This window comes from Ursus arctos, unplaced genomic scaffold (genome assembly GCF_023065955.2).
Source record: "Ursus arctos isolate Adak ecotype North America unplaced genomic scaffold, UrsArc2.0 scaffold_9, whole genome shotgun sequence".
Classification (NCBI taxonomy): domain Eukaryota; kingdom Metazoa; phylum Chordata; class Mammalia; order Carnivora; family Ursidae; genus Ursus; species Ursus arctos.
The window spans coordinates 77,539,053-77,559,965 of record NW_026623111.1 but is presented as its reverse complement, the minus strand read 5'-3'; the positions used below and the strand labels follow the sequence as shown (position 1 = coordinate 77,559,965).

The 20,913-nt window shown below is 35.5% G+C and overlaps 1 long non-coding RNA gene across 1 annotated transcript; it reads right to left on the bottom strand.

The window, feature by feature from the left end:
* Nucleotides 1-6,074: 6,074 nt before the first annotated feature.
* On the bottom strand, nt 6,075-20,374 carry LOC123001624 (uncharacterized). Its single transcript, XR_006410693.3, has 4 exons — nt 20,348-20,374; nt 16,952-16,992; nt 15,638-15,736; nt 6,075-6,249 (listed from the first exon to the last, which is right to left on the bottom strand). It is a non-coding gene; the product is annotated as an uncharacterized LOC123001624 (long non-coding RNA).
* Between the last annotated feature and the right edge of the window lie 539 nt (nt 20,375-20,913).

Here is a 20,913-nt window from a genome sequence, read left to right as displayed (position 1 = left end):
ATTAATAAGAGTATGGTTAGACTCATTAAAAATAAAAGATGGAAAGAATGCAAATAAACAAAATAACAAATGACAGAGGAGAAATAACAACTGACACCACAGAAATACAAAGGACTGTAAGAGAATAGTATGAAAAATTACATGCCAACAAACTGGACAACCTAGAAGAGATGGCTAAATTCCTAGGAAAATAGAACCAACCAAACCTGAGGAAGGAAGAACTAGAAAGCTTTAACAGACTGATTACCAGCAATGAAATTGAATCAGATATCAAAAAAGTCCCAACAAACAAAAATCCGGGACCAGATGGATTCACAGGCAAATGCTACCAAACATTTAAGGAAGAGTTAATACATATTCTTCCCAAGCTTTTCGAAAAAAAGAAGAGGAAGGAAAACTCCCAAATTCATTCTATGAGGCCAGCGTTACCTTAATAATAATAATAGAAAAACAGATAAAGACACCCCCCAAAAAGAGAACCACAGGAAAATATCTCTAATGAACATAGATGCAAAAATCCTCAATAAAATACCAGTAAACTAAATACAATACATTAAAAAAAATCATTTACCATGATCAAGTGGGATTTATTACTGGGATGCAAGATGGTTCAATATGCACAAATTAATCAATGTGATACATCACATCAATAAGAGAAAGGGTAAAAAACATATGATCGTTTCAATAGATGCAAAAAAGTACAAAATACAACATCTATTCATTTTAAAAGCCCTCGACAAAGTTGGTTTAGAGAGAACATAACTCAACATAATAAAGCCTTTATATGAAAACCCACAGTTAACAGCATACTCAATGAGGAAAAACTGAGGGCTCTTCCTCTAAGGTGAGGAACAAGACAAGGATGTCCACTCTCACCAATTATATTCAGCATAGTACTGGAAGTCCTTGTCCTACCCAAGGCAATCAGACAACAAAAAGAAATAAAAGGCATCCAAATTGGTAAGGAAGAAGTTAAAACTCTCACTATTTGCAGATGACATGATACTACATACAGAAAAATTAAAAATAGAACTAGTATATGATCCAGTAATCTCATTACTGGGTATTTACCCCCAAAATATGAAAACACCAACTCAAAGAGATATACGCAGCCCTATATTTATTGCAGCATTATTTACAATAGCCAAGATGTGGGGGAAGCCCAAGTGTCCATCAGTAGATGAATGGATGAAGAAGATGTGATGTACACACACACACACACACACACACACACACACACACACACACAGGAATAGTATTCAACCATAAAAAAGATTAAAATCACTGTTTGTAACAACATGGATGGATCTAGAGAGTATAATGCTAAGTGAAATAAGCCATTCAGAGAAAGACAAATATATTATTTCACTCATATGAGGAATTTAAGAAACAAAGAGCAAACAAAGGGGAAAAAAAGGAAACAAACCCAAAAACAGACTCTTAACTATAGAGAACTAACTGATGATTACCAGAGAAGAGGTTGGTGGAGGGATAGGTGAAATAGGTGAAGGGGATTAAGAATACACTTATCATGATGAGCACTGAGTAATATATAGAAATGTTGAATCACTATATTGCACACTTGAAACTAGTATCACACCGTATATTAACAGTGGAACTAAAAATTTTTTAAAGTGTTCTAAAGTCTTTGCATTGTCTGGTAAATTGTAAAAGTATTAACTTATACTAGACTCTAATAAGTGAAGGATGTACGCCATAATCTCCAGAGTAGTGTTGTCCAATATACTGAAATATAATGCAAGCCATAAATGAGGACCACATCAGTAATAATTTCTAGCAGTTATATTTTTAAAAATTGAAAAGGAATATGTGAAATTAATTTAATAATATATTTTCTAACCTAACATATCTAAGATATTATAAATCAAAATAAAAATTATTAATGAAGGTTTAAAAAATCATATTAAGTCTTTAAAATCCTGTACTTTTACACTTATAGCACATCTCAATTTTGACTAGCCACACTTCATATGCTCACATGTAGCTACTAGCTAACATATTGGACAGCCTGGCTCTAGAGCAATGGTTGTCATGAGGAAAGATTTTGTCCCACAGGGGATATTTGACAATGTCAGAAAATATTTTTGCTTGTCGTGATTGTAAGAGGTCAGTGGTATTTTTGTTATCTAGTGGGTAGAAGTTATGCATGCTGCTAAACATCCTATAATATACACAGAACAGCATTCCACCTACCCCATAAAGAATTATTCAATCCAAATGTTCTACAAACCCTGCTCTAGAGTAACTCTTAGAATGAGAGTTAAAAACTGTGTACTGATAAGCTAATGGTGGGGAGAAGGAGAATGAGCAGTAAAAATTTGACTAACTCAAAAAAGAAAAAGAAAATTTGACTAACTCAAAAGAGTAAAAGAAAAAAGGATAGGACAACTAGAAAGCAAATAGTTTTATTAGTAAAATTATATTAACTATAAATGGATTAATATCCTAAATATTCTAAATAAAGACTATTGTCAGATGGGGGAAAGTTCCTATCTATATGTTCAAAGGAAACATTATAAATATAAGGATGCAGAAAAGTTAAAATGTTAAAAATTCTAGACCATGCAAACTCTAACCAAAGTAAAACTGGTATAGCTATACTAACATCAACACAGTTTCAATGCAAGATGTGGTATTAGAAGCAAAGAGAGATATTTCTTGATATAGGAATCCTCCACAAGAGTGATGGAAGTGATTGATTTAAAATGTCAGATAACCACATTACCTCACTGTATAAATCTTTCAATGTCTCCCCAGTGAATTTGGATAAAGCTCAAACTACAATTATGGCAGATAAGATTCTCCATTAATCACCTGCTTTATCATTGACATCTCATGTTATTTCTTTCCTGAAAATTCACTTTCAGGAGTGTTGAAAAGCATGCAATTCCTCAAAAGTACCTTACTGTTTTATACCTTCTGTGCTTTTGCTTATATTAGTCCCTCTGCCTAGAATGCTTTTCTTCATGGAAATCATCCAAGAAAGTTTTCTATTTATCTTTTAAAGATGAATTCTGTTATATTCTATCTACAGCTTTTCTGACCAACCTCTACATATAATCCTTCCCTCCTCTGTGAACCTTTGTGCCTCAAAAACACTTAAAAAAAATCATTTCTTATACTCTTCCGCCTTTTCTGATAACCAGCAGGAAGATATTAGGCATCTGTTAACTTTTACCGAACTTAATTTATTTGTGTTGGTAAATGCAGTAGCCCTGCAGAGATAATACTATAATATTGTCTATATTTTTTTTACCAATGTATTTTGCTAATTAATATAGTCCTTTTACACTTGTTCTTAGCCAAAAGGCTGAGAAGCGATTAATATAGTCCTTTTAGATTCAGCTAAGATAACTTATAAATTGTTTACATAATGATTTCACTTAGTACTTTTAAAAATAAAATTCATTATTCTCTTCTCACTTTACTAATTTCATAATTATGAATGGAGCCATGTGAGCAGTTAATACAACTAGTTATGTCAGTAAAATATCTGAGAAAGAATATCTACTTTTATTGCTCTTTTGTTACAGATTGTTTGATTCTTTTTCATTACGTTTTTAGTCTTTAGACTGACCTAGACAAGTTGTAATCATTACATGAGTTAACTTGAAAATTTTGCATTTTTATATGTTTATAAAAAGTATGAATCAACAGTCTTCTGAGAATTTGAGTAGAATTTTCAGAAATTATTCAAGGTAGCACTATCAACCAGGGTGATATCATGAGGAAAAATTACAATGACAAGTTTGTGATTTTTGAATGCTATTTAAAGATGTACTCAGCTGATTCTATGGTTCTTTTTGCTAGATTCAGAAATTAAGATAACCAGACTAATATCTTAGATGAATTGATTTATAACCAGGCTAATGATGTTTTCATAATTTTAAAATTGAGGCATTTTAGATCTGTGTTTTAGTAGACTATTTAAGGCTGAAAACTTTGGGTCAAACTGCCTGTGTCAAAATGTAAGCTTTGTCATATCCTAGCTATATAATCTTGGACAATTTCCTTAAATTCCTTAAGCTGCAGTTTTTTTCATCTGTAAAATGCAATAGTAACACTATATACTTCATGAGTAATTTTGAGGTTTAAATGACTTAATATAGATAAGACATTTAGCATGGTTCCTGTTACCTACCTACAACATTCTCAGTGGAAATAAGCGAATATAAAAGATACAGCTAAGTAAAATCAATAAATTGTATAGTTAATTAAAAGGACTATTTTATATTATCTACTATATCTAAGCACTAATAAATAAAAGTTATCATTTAGTGACAACTGTGCTAAATATTTTGTATATATTATTTCATTTAAGTTTACATTAACTTTGACAGTTGACTATAATGTCTTTATTTTATGGATAAGTTCACTAAGATTCAAAGAGTCTATAACCAAAGTTATATATTAAGTAAGAGTATTTTGTTTTTAACTTAATTTAATATTTCATTTTTCATGCAAAGTAACTTTATTTGCAGTAAATAAGGAGATCACAGGGAACAACTTCCAAAGCCATGACTCCCCAAGAGAAGGTCAAGTAAGACTATTTTGACATGATCATTTGAAGCAGACATGTTAATGTCAGGGATATCTTGGTACAGCCTGTAAAATAAAATCTTCAAACTTTCTGTTTTCCCCTTCAAACTGAATATCATTTTGTTGTGTTTTTTTCCAATTAAAAAAATATTGAAAACAATTCAGGCAATACAAAAAGGTATAGGACTCATCCATAATTTCACCACTCTAAGGAAGCCACTGTTAAAATAGTTTGTGACCAAAATAGAAGACACTACTAGTAAGCTGAAAAATATCTATTCTCCCCCATTTCTTAATAACAGACCCAAATTTATCTTTGGATCAAGTAAAAATACTCATTTCCCCGAGAGTGGAGGACCTGTGAACCAGTTCCAGCCAAGAAGATATAACCAGAAATCACTTGGTAGACACCGTTTGAAAGCTGGTCAACTACCTGGTAATCATCTTCTGTCTTTTCCCCTTTTCTCTCTTTTTCCTGCATGGGGTGTGAACATGCTAGGAGTACAACAAACATTTTATGGTCCAAAGAAAGAAAGTTGCGTGTAGTCAGGAAGAATGAAGCTTCAGTCCTTGATGACATCCTGAAGACATTTTAACAGTTTTTGAGACTGCCTATTTGGGGAATTCTTGTTGTAAGAAGAAGAAGAAAAAAAAAAAAAAAAAAACCAACCTGGAGCACCTAGGTGGCACCAGTTGGTTGAGCGTCCAACCCTTGGTTTTGGTTCAGGTCATGATCTCAGTGTTGTGAGATTGAGCACTGCTTTGGGGAGTCTGCTTGGGATTCTCTCTCCCCTTCCCTCTCCTCCTCCCATTCATTCCCTCTCTCAAACAAGTAAATGAACAAATCTTTAAAAAAGAAAAAAAAACCTTTTTGGTAATCCATTTTAATCTTGTTTCTCTTACACTCAGCTAAATGCAACATTAAGTGAGACACTATCATTCTGGACATTTTTTCCCATTCAATTATATTAAATTTTAAAAGGTAACCTTATTAATTTGCAGATGACATGGTACAATACATAGAAAACCTTAAAACTCCACCCAAAACTACTAGAACTGATAGTCAATTCATTAAAATCACAGGATGCAAAATCAATATACAGAAATCCATAGGATTTCTCTACACTAATAAAGTTGCAAAAAGAGGAATTATGAAAACAATTGCATTTAACTGCACCAAAAATAATGACATACCTAGGACTAAACTTAACCAAAGAGGTGAAAGACCTGTTATAAAACGCTGATGAAAGAAATCATGAAAGAAATTGTGCTGTGAAAGGCAACACAAATGAATGGAAAGATATTCCATGTTCATGAATTGGAAAAACTAATATTTTTAAAATGTCTATACTATCCAAAGCAACATATTCATTTAATGCAATCCCCATCAAAATATCAATAGCATTTTTCACAGAGCTGGAACAAACAAACTTAGGATTTGGAACCACATGTGGTATGGAACCACAAAAGACCCCAAATAGTCAAAGCAATCTTGAAAAAGAAAAACAGGGGCACCTGGTTGGCTCTGTCAGTTAAGTATCCACCTCTTGGTTTCAGCTCAGGTCATGATCTCAGGGTTGTGAGATCAAGCTGTGAGTCAGGCTTCATGCTCACTGGGAGTCTTCTTGAAGATTCTCTCCCTCTGCCCTTCCCCCCACTCTTTCTCTTCTCTCAAATAAATAAATACATCTAAAAAAGAAAAAGGAAAAGAAAAACAAAACTGGTAGTATGACAATTTCAGACTTCAAGTTATATTACAAAGCTGTAATAGTCAAAACATGGCACTGGCAAAAAAAAAAAAAAAAAAAAAAAAAGACATAGATCATTGGAGCAGAATACAAAGCCCAGGAATAAACCCACAATTATATGGTCAATTAATCTTTGACAAAAGAGGCAAGAATATCCAATGGGAAAGAGTTCTCTTCAAAAAATTGTGTTGGGAAAACTGGACATCTACATGCAAAAGAATGAAACTGGACCACTTTCTTACACCATACACTAAAATAAACTCAAAATTGATTAGGGACCTACATGTGTGACCTGAAACTAATAAGAATCCTGGAAGAATGCATGATGCATTTCTCTGATGTCAGCCATAGAACATTTTTCTACCTATGTCTCCTGAGGCAAGGGAAACAAAAAGAAAATAAACTATTGGGACTACATCAAAATAAGAACTTCTGCATAGCAAAGGGAACAACCAACAAAACTAAAAGACAACCTTCTAAATGGGAGAGGATATTTGAAAATGACATATCTGATTAGGGGTTAGTATCCAAAATATATAAAGAACTTATACAAGTCAACACCAAAAAACCAAATAATTCAATTAAAAAATGAGCATAAGACCTGAACAGACATTTCTCAAAGAAGCCAACAGACACATGAAAAGATTCTCAACATCACTGATCATCAGGGAAATGCAAATCAAAACCACAATGAGATATCACCTCACACCTGTCAAAATGGATAAAATAAAAAACTCAAGAAACAGCAAGTGTTGGTAAGGATGAGAAGAAAAAGGAACATTCATGCACTATTGGTAGCAATGCAAACTGGTGCAGCCACTGTGGGAAACAATATGGAGTTTCCTCAAAAAGTTAAAACCAGAACTACCATATGATATAGTAATCACTAAATACTGGGTATTTACAAACAATAATTTGAAGGGATATATGCACCCCTATGTTTATTGCAGCATTATTTACAATAGTCAAGATATGGAAGCAGCCAAGTGCCCACGAATATATGAATGGATAAAGAAGTGGTATACATATACAATGGAGTATTACTTAGCCATAAAAAAAATGAAATCTTGACATTTGCAACAACATAGATAGACCTAGAGAGTGTAATGGTAAGTGAGGTAAGTCAATCAGAGAAAGACAAATACCATATGATTTCACTTGCATGTGGAATTTAAGAAACAAAACAAATGAACGAAGAAAAAAGAGACAACAAAAGTCTTAAATATAGAGAACAAACTAGTAGTTACCAAAGGGGAAATGGGTGGAGGAATGGGTGAAATAGGTGATGGAGATTAATATGGCACTTGTGACCACCACTGGTAACTCATGGAAATGTTCAAGGGGATTAAAGGCATAATAACCATGATGAACACTGAGTAATGTACAGAATTGTTGAATCACTATATTATAGACTTGAAATTAATATACACTGTATGTTAATTATGCTGGAATTAAAATTTCAAAAAAGGTAACCTTATTATAACTTCATTATAATGCTTATTATAGAAAGGTAATTCTAATAATAAAAGTTAACATTATTTGTTATAAATTTATAATAAAGTATTTATTTAGCTATATATCACGTAGGGAGACATCATGTCTTCTAATGCTTTGTTAACAAAATTGCAGTTTTGTTTAGACAGCATTGTGTCCAATCCCTGACATAAGCCTTGATTGGTGTATATGTTTATTATGTTATTAATTCCCTTTTGCCAGTAATTTGTGTAGAAATGACAGTGCGAAGTCATTCAGGCCAATGAGACCTCAGAAGCAGTCTACTCTAGACATTTGGGAAAGATTTACCATCCTGAAAAGACACAAGGGAGATGAAGATTTTTTTTTTTCTTCTGTTACAATTTCTTCTGCTTGAGATTCTTTTGTATGAAGACATAATGTTTGCAGCTACAGCAATCATCGTGCTAAAATAAGGGGAGATATCATTGGCACTTTGATGATGACAACGCAAAGAATCTCTGACACTAAACAGGTTTTCCTATAACATAAATAATAAATGTCTTTATGCTATTAATTGTTTTATTTGTACGCGAAAGCATTCCTAAATGTCACATTTATTCAACAAACATTTATTGTGCACCTTCCATATGTCAGCCATTACTTTATGCATTGAGAACAAAACAGATTTTTTTGCCATCATAGAGCTGACTTTCAAAGGGAGAGCCATATTAAATAAATAAATTATATGGTAAGTAAATTATATTGTATATTTTAAAATATTAAAAATATTAAATATTGTATATTAAAAATAAAGACTACAGAGAACTTTATATGTCTTCTTGTTTAGTTGTGCTCATACATTTCTAACAACGATATATATGTAATTTTGTTTTAAATAAAATTCATTTTATTTCTCTTATTATACAGAGGATGCTAGATAGCCTTTTTGGGCCAAAATTATTTGTTTGTTGGTTATGCCACCAAATAATTACATTTGAGATGGGATAGTGGTCATTTTAAAGTATTTGTTCTTCAGAGAGGGTGTTGAGTCTGATAGGCGTAAAAACTACTGGTTTGAAGGAATGTTTTTCTTGTCTCCAATCAAGAGTTCTTAATAGTCATTGTGTCAATTTTCAACCTAGGATTACCTTATCAAAGATGTAAGACTTCTTAAGAAATATTCAATTTATTTGGGGAAGTAAAAGAAATACATGGAACATTAGAGAACAGTCAGGCACTCATGATGAGATATTGACCAATACTTTCTTTGGTTTTGTTTTAAATATGTGGGCAGATGACCATGCAATATGAACAACAAATGTTGACAACCAAGATTTCAGAACTAAGCAACACAAGCACATAGAATTTGCAAAAGGGTCCTGTCCAAGACAGTGACACTTCACCTCCAGACACACTGAATTTGCTGGTCCACACAGAGCAATTCCCTCTGGAAGAAATCCAGAAATCGGTTAAGTGACTCCCACACATTGGGTGGAGAAGAAAATACCCAAATGGAAATGGGTAGGAAAGGCTGAGACATACTCTTGCTATTAACCTCACCCCTGGAATAGCTACATACAATCAGGAGGGAACTCACAACTCCCAGCTTCTCCCTGGGGAGTGAAGGGTTTGGACCCAACATCTAGTGTCCCAACTTTTAAAACTTCCATCTGGGTTACCATCCCCCAAAATACCCCACTCTGAAAGCTAGCGGGGCTGGTATCCATGTGACCCATAGGACTATAGCAAACAAAGAAACAGTTCTTGGATTCCTCTCAAGGACTCTCTGTGGCTATCCACCTAGGGTTCAGTGCAGAGGAGCAGACAGAAATCCCTATCTCCCAGTCTTTCCCTGTTCCTGAAAGAGGCCTTTTTATTTAGTTTAAGAGCTGTTGTCTGAGGGTCAGCCTTCTAATTTAGCATACATCTAGGGGTGACTGTGATTCTCTCCTGAGACCAGGGAGGCCTAAGGGTACTATCACTACATTCTCCCTCTGCCCTGTTCTATGTGATTGGTGTCTACCTGGAAGAAGCTTGTGCACACATGTGGTACTCTGGCTTTGTGGATGCCACCCAGGGGACACATCCCTTGATCACCTGGCTCTGGTGGCTGGTGGGACTTACATTAGTGGGTCCCCATAGGACTGTAGCAATCAAAGAAAAAGTTCTTAACTGGCTATCCTCCCAGGGCCCAGCACAGAGAGAGTAGACAAAAATACCCATTTCCCAGTTTTTCCCAGAAAGAGGCCTATTTGGATACTTTAAAGGATGCTGCCTGAGGGTTCAGCTTCCAAACAGCCAGTGTCCAGGTACTCACTGAGATTCTCCCCTTTGGGACACCAACAGACTTGGCACATCCTTAGCTACTGGGAGTCAATAAGAACAAAGATGACTTGTCCAATCACAACAGTTTGAGAGACAACCAAGAGTTCAGGCTGAGCTGAACAAATATGTTCATCATTTACATGAGAATACTCCATGAAGACTGGGAGAGGTGGCTGTTTTATGCAATCCACAGAAGGCAATGCAGAGAGTAAAGGAAAATGAAGAAAAAAAAGGAATATGTTTCAAACAAAAGAACAAGATAAAACTCCAGAAACAATTCTTAATGAAATGGACATGAGACTACTAGGAACAAACTATCCAACAAATTGGATAACCTAGAAGGAATGGATAAATTCCCAGGAACGTGCAACCTACAAGGACTGAATCATGAAGAAATAGAAAATCTGAATGGACCAATGACTAGGTAGGCGACTGAATCAGTAACCAAACACCTTCCAAAAAAGAAAAGTCCAGGACCAGATGGCTTCATTGATGAATTCTACCAAACAGTGAAAGAAGAATTAATAACAGTCTTTCTCGAATTCTTCCAAAAAACATAAGAGAAGGAAACACTTCCCAGCCTATTTTATGAGGCCAGCATAACCTTGATACAAAAGCCAGACAAGGATACCACAAGAAAGGAAAATTATAGGCCAATATCCTCCTTGAGGGGAAAGTGGATGAAGATGGTCAAAAGGTACAAACTTCCAGTTATAAGATGAATATAACACATAAATCCTGGGGAAGTAATGTACAGCATGGTGACTATAGTTAGCAATATTGTAATGTGTATTTGAAAGCTGAAAAAATGATTTATAACCGTGTGTAGTGATGGATGGTAACTAAACTATTTTTGTGATCATTTTACAATACTGTTGAGCCTTGAACAATGTGGTGCCCCAACCCTTGCATAATAAAAAATCTGCATATAAATTTTGACTCCCCCCAAACTTAACTAATAGCCTACTTTTGACTGGAAGCCTTACTGATAACATAAACAGTTGATTAACACATATTTTGTGTAAGCATTATGTACTGTATTGTAATAAAGCAAGCTAGAAAAAAAGAAAATGTCATTAAAAAATCATAAGAAAGAGAAAATACATTTACAGTACTGTACTGTCATTTGCTGAAAAATATCTGTGTATAAGGGGATTCCTGTAGTTCAAGTTCATGTCGTCCAAGGGTCAACTGTATATACATATATCAGATCACTATGTTGTATACCTTAAACTTATACAATATTACATGTCAATTATGTCTCAATAAAACTGGAAAAAAATTTGCAAAGTAAATTTGAAACACAATTAATGATAATGCATAATTGTTATTGTCCTGAATGATAATTAGTAATCTGCTGTAAACAATTCTTTTAGTGAGTATGATTATATTACTGTTACAGAGCCAAACTGTTTTCTCTTCTTAAAAATTAATTTTCTTGATTTTTTAAATAAAAATGATAAATGTTAAAATCTATTCTGATCCTATAGCAGTTTAAATTTTATCACACTTATGCTGACTGATTTGCACATTTAAAAACCCAAGATCTTAGGTTCTTACTTCACAGACTTATGGGGATTAAATGGTTCAAGTTCAGGTTGTTGAAGATGAATTTGAGGGCAAACTTCTTCCCCTAATGTCCAGTCAAGACTCAGGGCAGACAAGACCACTCCTCTTACCTATGTCCCCTGACCTGATTACAAGAAGAAAAGAAGCAGGGTGAACAAAGTGGATGATAGGAAAGGTCTGAGAAATAATGCATTCAGGATTTTCATTCATGCCTTCATTCACAAATATTTGGGTCCCATTCTTTGTGCTAGTGTTCCAGCCTTTGGACAACATGTCTGTTCTGTCTTTCCTTAAGGGCTTGCTTGAGAGTACAAGGCAGCACAGATGGGGCTCTGAAGCAGTGGATATATGCCCAGAGTTGGGAAATAAATCTTACTCAGCTTTTCACATAATGCAAGAGCTAGCTACTGTTTTTAGCTGCCAAGCACACCAGTCAGATTACTGGCCAACTCCCATCATACTTTCTTCTAGTGGCAAAGCTTCTATCTCTAGGCGTGTGTCTAAAACCAGGTCAATCAGAATACTTCTCCCTCTGGTGAGGTAAGTCATATGATATGAGTCACAATATTACACGAGGATTGTTCTAGATGGAGATAGCACAGAAAGCCTTGCATTTGAATACTAGAGTTAGAAGTTTGTGAAAACATATGCCAGTGGTCCTATTGTCTTGTGGAGAATGCCTATTTGCAGTAGGAGATAATGAAGTCACTGGAGAGATAGCAGAGTCAGAGATGCAGAGAGAGGGAGAAGGGAGACAGAGAGATAGAGAAAGAGAGAAAAAGAGAGAGAGACCGAGAGAGACCAGGAAGCACTGAATGCTGTTTCCAGGTCTGAGGTTCTAAAAGCTGACATTCCTCAGGGTGTTAGCTGATGAAAGATTCTGGGCAGAGAAGGCTGCCTCAACTCTGTATCACATTTCACCATCTGGAGCTGAAAGCAGCGCTGTTCCTACCCAAGGCTCAGAATGGGTCTTATATAAACAGTTCCTTCAACCTCTGGCCCCAGGTCCTTATCTTCTACCAATAATGTCCTCAACTCACATCTCCCAAGAAAAGCAATCCTCTTCAGGTATAAAGGAGATTTAAACTCAGGGGAGACAGTCACTAAAGGGAACCAAATCTGGAAATTCAACTCTTGTCCACCAAGTGAACAATCCTTCTTCTTTTTTTAACTGTAGTCTTTGCTGTATATTTAAACAACAAAAAAATTCAAGAGGCTTAATCAGAACAAAGAGGTTGTTTATCCCAAACGTGTTATCATGTTTTTGTGAAACAAAAACTATTGGCAGCTTTGAAATGGCAGTTTTTTCCAGCTCCTAGTCTTCTTAATCAAGGTGTCAAGATTCCGTCAGACTTCTAGCTCCAGTGCCCTACACCTTTCTTCTTCCTGGCAATCTGCCCAAGAAGCTTTTCACAGCTTATGCCCTACAAATTGGAATTTACCCCATAGGGATGGATAGTAATGCAGGTGACTTTATTTTCCATTTTGCTTCAGATATCACTGTAATGTTCTTGTGCACATTATACACATCTGAATAGGGCTGTTCTGTGAATAGTTAGAAATGTAGGCTTGAAATAAAGTGAAATGCCAAGGAAGGAAATATAAATTTAGGAGAAACTACAGTGGAGGTACTTAGTTGAATTACTCTGTCACGTGATGGGTTCAGAGTGCTGTGGCATATTCTTGGGGGCTGGAACAGAAGCCTTCAAAAGAGAGCAGGTTAAAGTATAATGTAGGTTATAACATAATGCCGTCCTCATAGTTCTGTTTGGGTGTAGTGCCTCTTTACCTTGTTGCCAAATAGCTGCAATCTTGGTCAGTTCCTTTCAACTTAAATTTTCACAGTAGCCCTCTCTTTAGTCTTGAAGATTTGTCACTTGACTAGGTTCCTGACCGGACCCCACTCCTCTTTCTGCTTTTGCTATTCATATTAATAGGATCTTCCCCCACCTCCTTTTTTTAAAAATTTAAATTCAATTAATTAACATACAGTGTATTATTAGTTTCAGAGGTAGAGTTTAGTGATTCATCAGTTGCATATAACACCCAGTGCTCTTTACATCACGTGCCCTCCTTCATGCCATTCACCCAGTTACCCCATCGCCCCACCTACCTTCCTTTCCTGCAACCCTCAGTTTGTTTCCTATAGTTAAGAGTCTCTTATTTGTCTCCCTCTCTGATTTTGCCTTATTTTATTTTTCCCTCCCTTCCCCTATGATCCTCTGTTTTGTTTCTTAAGTTCCACATATGGGTGAAATCATATGATAATTGTCTTTCTCTGATTGACTTATTTCACTTAGCTTAATACCTTCTAGTTCCATCCACATCATTGAAAATGGTAAGATTTCATTTTTTGGTGGCTGAGTAATACTCCATTGTGTGTGTATGTGTGTGTGTGTGTAACTCACATCTTCTCTGTTATTAATAGCATCAAAGGAATTTTGACCTATATATGACATGAGACATGGCACAAGACAGATTTGGTAGTATTTTCATTCTTATGAAGAAAAGGGATGGGCATTTAAAAGAAAGACCCACAATAACCAAAAGTGGATTGTGTTAGAAAATCTGAGCTGCAACAAGATTCAGATTTCAACTGGCCTCATTCTTCCTTCAGCATCACCCTGATGTTCAGCAAGAGTCTAGAAGCAGACACTGGGGAAGATTCAGGGTTGGGTGAGATACTATAGGTCCACTGCATGATTAGGAAAATCTAGGTTATTGGACTTCTTTTTTTTTTTAAAGATTTTTATTTATTTTATTTGACAGAGAGAGAGAGGCAGAGAGAGGGAACACAAGCAGGGGGACTTGGAGAGGAAGAAGCAGGCTCCCAGCGAAAGAGCCTGATGTGGGGCTCGATCCCAGAACTCTGGGATCATGCCCTGAGCCGAAGGCAGACGCTTAATGACTGAGCCACCCAGGAGCCCCTAGGTTATTGGACTTCTGATAGGGAAAGCTGTATTAAACATTGTCATCTTAGAAACTTGGTGTGTCAGATATTTTAGATTGATTGGCTCATATAATACCCATTCCACCCACCTCCCTGTCTTCTTCTTATCTGACTCTATTACAGCAGCTGTAAAACATAACAACTCAAAATTCTCCAGCCTCTATTGACACTAAAGTGGCCACATGACTTGATTCTGGCCAGTGAAGTATAAGCAGATGTGATCTGGTATCACTACTTCTCCGCTCTTTTTTTGGTCTGCTTTGTGTTTTTGAGGCCTGGAGGCACTGATATCATTTGGTACCGTAAGGCAACAAGTAAGAGGACAAATGATAGCCCCGTAAGGATGGTAGAGCAAGAAGGTAGAAAGAGCCTCGGTGTCCAATGGCTTTGTTGAACCATAGCACCAGCCTGGAACTGCCTCTCCCAGCACTTGTGTCAGGTGAGACAGTAAACCTCCACTCCTTTAAGTCAGTGCTTCCCATCCTTTTCCATGTCTTGGCACCCAAGGAAATGATAATATCCATATGCTACATGAAGGTAGATGGACAAAGCTACTTAGAACAGGATACAATCTTTCACAACTTAAGTGCCTACTCCCAGGATTAAATGATCACTATTTCCGCTTACTTTTAAATATTTACAGCACTCAAAGAATTGATTCAAGCCACTTTTAGTTGCATTTTCTGTTCCCTAAAGCTGAACACATCCCTGATACACTGGAGTTTGAAGAGAGTGTTGAGAGGCAAGGAGGTCCTTTTGACTTGAGAAAGAGAATGGTTAGGTAACTGAAAGTCATGTGGAAGGTAAAAAGCAAGTTAGCCTCTATAACGTGAAAATGGAAATGTGACACGCAAAAAATAAATTCTGTTACAAGAGAGGCATTTCTGATTTAAAGTATCTGAGGGTTCTCAGATTTTTGTAATTGAGAAGATCAAAGTAAAATTTTGTTAAGTGCCTGGTTGATGGAATGGAAATGGGAGGTCTATAGAGTCAAGGAAAAAAAGAAAAAGGAACTGAGTTGTCAAATTACCTTAGGATGTAGAGGAGATCGGTGTGGAGGAAGGATGGACTGTTCTAGGCTGAAGGTGTTGAAGAAGGAAGAGGTCTCTGCTGGATGAGAACTGTGATTCTGTGAGGTAGAGGAAGGGGATTTAGACCGAGGATATACATTTCAAGTGATGAGATTGGAAGGGAATTGCTTACTCTATTGTCTAGAAGTTGGATTGGGAATCCAGGAGAATACCAGTTCTCTCAGCCTTGCTGTTCCCCCTGTAACTCCCCTCTTGACATTTTACTGTTCTTCTAGGCACTTTAGGTCAGATTTCAGCACTACAATCAAATTTATAGATAAGATTTTTTTCCCAGACTCCTTTCCTGATGACAAAGATTTTTTTCCTTGACCAAACTCTACTCAGGCTCTCTTGAACTCTTTTTCAACTAGGTCTGAATTTTGGACTTCAGAGACTCTCTCAGCATTGTCCAAATTTAGGGAGAACCTTGATAAATCGGTTTTACTAGAATCGCTTATCTTCCATATCTGATCACCCTCAATTTCTAATAGGGTTTCTCATCTGCCATCATCCCCCCAGGTGATGTCTGATCATCCTGGCCTGCCTTTAGCAAGAATCCTATTAGGTCAGTTCAGCCAGAATCCCATCCTACTCCCTCTTACCCCTAATGTTTCCTCTTAGTAATGAGCCCCCCTTGGCTACAAATTTTCAGTTGCCCATGCTATATTGGGAGTTGAGTCCAATCTCTCTCCCCTACTGCAAGACCCATTGCATTGGCTCTATACCACTTCAATGGTCCACTTTGAATAAGGTCTGCCTTAGTATCTTAAACAAGTGTCATGAATAATTTTTTTCTTTAACAATTTGAATAATATTTTTTCTCTAACATTGATTAGTAGTTAACAACAATTAAATACTAATAATAGTAATAGATGATATAGGTATTACAGTTAATACATTGTTGAACATATATGAGATTTCTGACACTGTTTAAAATGCTACACAAATATTGAATCATATAATTCTCATAAAAACCCAGTGAATTTTGTGTTAAGGCAGCACTGAGCATTATGATTTGGTGTGTAAAAGACGAAGGGCCCTGGACAATTCAAGAGATGATTGCTTGTGGATGATTCTATCAGAGAGAAAATTTATTAATGAGGAATGTCTCAAAGAAAAAAGGAGGGACCTGGGGTTTTATAGCTGCAGGTAAACAAGTCATCTGCAATATGGGAGTTATGAGGAAGAACGAAGAATCTTGGACGATGTGAGGCCAGGGTATGCTTTGAAGACAGTCATTTTCAGGAACACAAATGGGCACAAGGATTTCTTACCCATTGCTGCTCAAAACACAGGCTCAGGTAAAAGTTCAACACTGTCAGGTGAGGGAAGAATGAGAGAAGTGCGTGAATGTAGCAAATAATTTAATGACAGTTTTCAAACTCTGTGCCCCTAATTCAAACTCTTTAACATGAATTAAAGGCAAAGTCTATTATTCTACATGTTATCTAAAATTATCTACTGTTAAATTTAAGGGGAATGGAAAACTTAGGATCATCCTCAGTGCTACATTTTAAGAAAAGCCAACATATGATAGATAATTGGGAGGTGATTATTTATGATACAAAATGATTATTTAAAGTTTTAATAAACTTCCCAGTGATCTATTTTTGGAAATAGTGATAACAGTGAGAAGTCACCCAATAACTTAACAATAATTAAAGTAAGATTGCCCCCTGGGAAAACTACTCTTATGGTACTTTTCAAAAAAATAAGAGTAGTGTCTGTCTAGGTCCTGGTTATTCCCAAAACATCAAAAAGTGCTTGGCATAGAATAGGTACTCAAATACTTGCTTAAATTAGTGACTTTATAGTAATAAACCTGGAGACTGTATAGAACTATAGGTCTAAAGAGGTTGGGAATGCCTCCAATTCTAACAAAAATTACCTAGATGTGGGGCATCTGGGTGGCTCAGTCGCTTAAGTGTCTGCCTTGGGCTCAGGTCACGATCTTGGGGTCTTGGGATGGAGCCCTGCATCAGGCTTCCTGCTCTGCGAGGAGTCTGCTTCTCCCTCTCCCTCTGTCCCTCCCCCCTGGCTTGTGCTCTCTCTCTTTCTCTCAAATAATTAAAAACTTAAAAAAAAAATAACCTCAGTGCAATATCGAGAAGCAAGTCTGTAATCTGATTAAAGTTTAATAAGTAAAACCCTAAGCAGTGGTATTATACCTTATTTAGACAGATGATGTAAATGAAGGGGCTCAGAACATGCCTTCCCAAAATATGCTGACTTGGCATATTAACTATTTTGAGGTAAAGATACTTGAAAAACAATAGGTGCAAGCGGCACTATGACCTCGCCTTTTCTCCCTGAAAACAGGAGAGAAAAATCCCATGCAAAAGATGCCCTTTCCTGCATCGGGAGGAAAAGAATTCTTACCACCAGAGACAGGATGTCAAGGCTGAGAAGAGTCTGTACAAACAAATCTTGTCAAAATAACACTATCTTCCTTTGGTTTCCCCATATATTTTAGATGCTTTTCCGCAGCACTACACTTTGTTTAACCTAGTATATAAGCACTTAGGCCTAACAGCTTTTGGGGTTTTAATTTTCCAATGAAGAATACCATATACATATGAAAACAAAATTTATATGTTCTTCTTCTGTTAATTTGTCTTCTCTCAATTTATGTCCTGTTCTGTTGGAGACCCTAAGAGGGTAGAGAAGTAGTTTTGCCTCCCCTACATAAATAGAAAGGTAAGTTCTTTTTGGAGTACAGAATATGGAATCCGGAAATGAAAAGGTGCTAATATCCATATAAAGCTGTGTCCAGGCAGAGAATGCTCCTACTGATGAAAATGGCTGGGAGCGTAAGAGCTCCAAGTTTTCAAACCTGATTCCTTTAACTATCTGAGTTGTACAACTCAGGTCCCTATTCTAATTCCATGCTTACCAAGCAAACATTATAATTCTAACTTGGTTTCCTGTGGCTGTCAGAGGAACAAATCTTAGACTTTGTAAGTTTTTTATTGTGTGTACTTATCATCGCAACACTGAACAGCAACTGTGCATTTAGCAATTTCTTTACAGATACTGTACATCATTAACTATTCTACCTTGGAAACTGAGACGCTGAGAAACACAGGCAATAAGATGGTTAGAATTATATTTTAAATAGATTTCTCAGGCTGCAGTGTGGAGACTGGACTTAAGAAATGCAAGTCTAGGATCAGGCAGACAAGTTAAAAGGGCGCTATTGAGATTGTCCAGGTAGGAGATAATGAAGACCTGAATTAGGAGGCTGTAGAGATTGGAGCCAAAATAGGAAACATTTCTCTAAAGTTACTGGTACTGGGTATTATTTTCTAAATCTGCTCATTTGATAGAGCCAAATTATTTCATTGCTGATTGGATGTCAATGACTTTCATTACTAATGAAGATGAAAATTTATCACTGGATTAATTCTTTTAACTATTGTTTAATTTTTAAAATTTAATTTTTCTTTCATAAAATGTCTTAGACCTAAAATGTAGAAGAGATTCAAGCTACCTAGAATTAAACAACAGTGGTAATAGGGACATTCAAACACACAAAACCAAATAGTGCCAATTGAAATGCAAAGCAATCCTATTTTACTTTAATGTAATGCATTAATTTTGGTCTGACCTTCAGTTTTGATTTACACAAAGTTGCCTAGGAGACAGAATTTACTGACTCAACATAGACTGAAAGATTTGCATTGTAAAAAGAGTCCAAAAATTAATTCTAAGAAATGGAGTAAGTTCACCCAGAATTCATTTAGTTCCAAGGCTTACAAAGATAATTTTTTTAATGAGGGCTGGAAGAACAATTCATAAGCAAATTCTATTGAAGCATTTTTCTCCCTGTTGTTTATTTATTATAAAATTAACACGGTAATAGCAACAAATGACTTTTCTTTGTTAAAAGAAAGTGAAATCATACACAATCCCATTACCATAGCACACATCTTATTTTAGTTTTTTTATTCTTTAGTTTTTATATCTGTGTAGTTACTGTGATTCAATGCCTCCATAGTGTTTGGGAATTCCCTCAAATGAATTTCTTCTGTTAAATGCCTTTCCTCTAGAGAAGCGACTGGGTTTTCTACAGCAATAACTAGACATAACTATTTGTAATATCTAATAGCTATTAGTAGTACCATTGCAGTGGTGCATGGAACAATTTCTTTTCATGAACCAAAAATTCTTACAACCAAAACTCAAATTTGAAAGATGTGCAAAAAGCATTTAAAAATCACTTTATGAATTATTTTGACTTAGTCATTTCTTCTCTTCTGTTGTTCTCAAATGAATACTTACTAGTATAAAAGTAATACATAAGTACTGTAGCATGGTGAAAAGGATTCTAGATTCAGAACTGGGCTTTTATCTTGGCCCTGTGACTTATAAGTCACCCATTTATCATCAATCTTTTTGAACTTTAGTTTTCTCTTCTGTAAATGAAAACCTTACATGATTCTTCTAAAGATTATATGGTACCAGGTCACAGATTATACACTCTGTGACTGTTAATTCTCATCCTACAAGTTATTTTGAAATATAATGCTTCCTTATACTGGATTATGAGTTGACTTTATGGGTGTGGTCAAAAAGATCATTGCAGAAAAATTGCTTATTTGAGCTTTCCTGAGCACATGTGAGGGTGTACTTTGATTGATGGCTATAAACAATATCTAAAATACCTTTACCTTTTTTACCCCCAGCACTGCCTCCAGCTCTTAAGATTGCTTAATTAACTACAAGGTCTGAAAAACAAAACAAAACAAAATAAATTAAGCCTTTAACAAGCAATGAAGAATTTATGAAGTTACAAAACTTCTTTAAAACTATGAGTAATTGTATCAAAAGTTTTAACCAGAAAAATTAGGCAAGAAAAAGTAATAAAAGGCATCCAAATTAAAAAGGAAGAAATAAAATTATCTCTGCAGATGATATAATCTTATATGCAGAAAACTAAAGATTCCACACACACACAAAAAAACTGTTAGAACTAATGAATTCAACAAAGTAGCAGGATAATATCAACACTTAAAAATAAGCGGCATTTCTATACATTAACAATGAATAATCTGAAAAGGAAATTATGAAAAACAAATCCATTTATAATAACATCAAAAAGAATAAAATACTTAGGAATTAACTAAGAATATGAAAGATTTGTATAATGACAACTATAAAACATCACTGAAAGAAATTAAAGAGACATAAATAAATGGAAACACATCCCATGTTCATGTATTGGAGGACTTATATT